Genomic DNA, 2,291 nt, shown 5'->3' on the forward strand with positions numbered 1-2,291 from the left:
TTTCTTCTGAAGTAAACCCATAAAGTAGAAGACTCCTCGTTTGATATTGTTGCGACTAAAATTTAAGCGATAATATTTAGATCTTCGTTAATAAAAATTTACAATATTTTTATTTTTTTTATGTGATTGAATAAAAATAAAATACCTCATTTTTTATTAAATAAATCAAAAAAATAAAGAAATGAAAAATAAATTGAATCCTATCAAATGAGATCGGGTAAAAAGAGTTCAGTTATTTTTTGTTCAACCGATCCAAGTTGCAAAATGCAAACTGCAGGAAAAAATGCTAACTTCATTCGGGTATGATCTAGATTATTTTCTCTTTCTTTATTATTAATTTTTTTTGGACCACATAAGATATTGTAGATCCCTACTAGTAAGGATTCAAGTATTGTCCAAATTTAAATAAGATCTATTTTTTATTTTATTTATTTATTTTTTCAAAATTCACAAATATACTGTGAATTCTAATTAACAACACCAATTTTAGGAGATGAATTATTTTTTCAAATAACTTTTAGTTGTACTAGAAGTCTACTTTAACTTTTTTTTCGAAAAAGTATATTAAATCTATTAAATAGAGAACAACTAAATAATTCTCTCTCTAGTCAAATCCAACTTCTCAACCAACTTCGTATCAATAACCCATACCATATGGTGAATAAATAGGATCTCACCCCCTTGTACACTACACTCCCTTCATATAAAGTGGAAGGTGTTATAAAAATAAGGCTACGATATATATAATTGTTGAAAATTGAGAAGTCAGAACAATTCTATAGACGGATTCTAAAATAATTCAAAAGAATATCGGATATACTTGCCACTTGAATTTTTTTTTAAATCTATGTACAAAGTTTTGGAAAAAATTTATAATTGAATTTTGAGATCTTTTAAAAAAATATTTACATGCCACTAGAAAACTTCGAAGAATTTTATGCAAATTTAGAGTTTTATAGAGGCATGCAAATCTCCCATTTTTTAAAAGAAAACAATGGTCAGGAAGGAAGGGAATAGACCGATTCCTTGATGAATTTGAATCTCACTGGTGAGGCTAAAATTTCATTACAAATTGAATATGAATTTGAATCTCCAATCGGTGAAGCTAAATATCCGTTGCTTCAACAAGTTCAGATTGAAAGCTTGCAAAAGATAAAATATGCATCATCAACACATAATGATGCAAAAAGATTTTACATAATTGAATAAATCAAATTTCCTAGTAAAAAAAAAAAAAAAAAAAAAAAAAAAAAAAAAAAGGCCTGAACTCAACTGGAGCTAGGTTGATGCCAGTGTTGAGGTATTGAGCCCAAAGTGCCAAAACATGAATCGAGGACATGAGTAGACTTGTAGAATATCCAACTAATTAAGAACAACCGCTTTTAAGTTGATGCCAATGTTCAACTGGAGCTAGGTTGATGCCAATATTCCATGCACCCATTTGGACATTTATTCAAACTTGTTGCGGCTTCCACACTCTTCCCTCTCATAGAACAGCCTGGTGGCGTGGGCTGCCCGCCATTTGAAAGGGAAGGCATCTGATTGTAGAGTTCATGTTTCACGATTGACACTCACATCTCTTGTTTACAATATATGTGCCGAACGAAATTGTAGGGTATTGAAGAAGAGAAGTAAATAGCAAACACAATTCTATACAAAATTCTTGAATCAATTCGACTCAAATTGATGGCGGATCCTCCACATGATTCCCCCATCAACAGACGCAGCATCGTATGTGAATGGGCACCCAACAAGAAAGTCAAAAGGGTTAAATTATATCCCGACAAATATGACAACGAACGGATCTCCTCTGATCTCACACAAAATGATCTCATCTGATCTCTCGCACAAGCGGCGGATACATGCTTACCAAATATTTGCTAAATACTTCCCTCAAAACCAATAAACACCACCTCTGTAAAGAAAACAGCTGCAACAATTATCCATTCCGAATCTGAAACATCTCCCGAAATAATAAAACTAAGCAGACCAATCTGGATGAACTTGTCCGAACAACACCACACCCACTGTATCAGAAAATTCCAGCTTACGAGTGCCAAGAAATCTAAATATGCGTATTTATGGCAGTATCAAAAACCTTGTGTGATATCATTAGGTAGCCTGAAATGAATGGAGTCTATAACAATCTTGATGATAGAATTAGCTTGTGTATCAGCTCTCAAACTGCCTTTTATTGAAAAAAGCAAGCTTATAAAGAGTATACTTTGAAGATATACCTTTATACGAATCTGCAGCCCAAGAAATGAAGGGCTTCCAAGAGGCAATACCAA

The sequence above is a fragment of the Cornus florida genome, unplaced genomic scaffold, assembly GCF_030987335.1.
Source record: "Cornus florida cultivar Cherokee Brave unplaced genomic scaffold, ASM3098733v1 CherokeeBrave_3.0.0_Hap2_Chr09, whole genome shotgun sequence".
Classification (NCBI taxonomy): Eukaryota; Viridiplantae; Streptophyta; class Magnoliopsida; order Cornales; family Cornaceae; genus Cornus; species Cornus florida.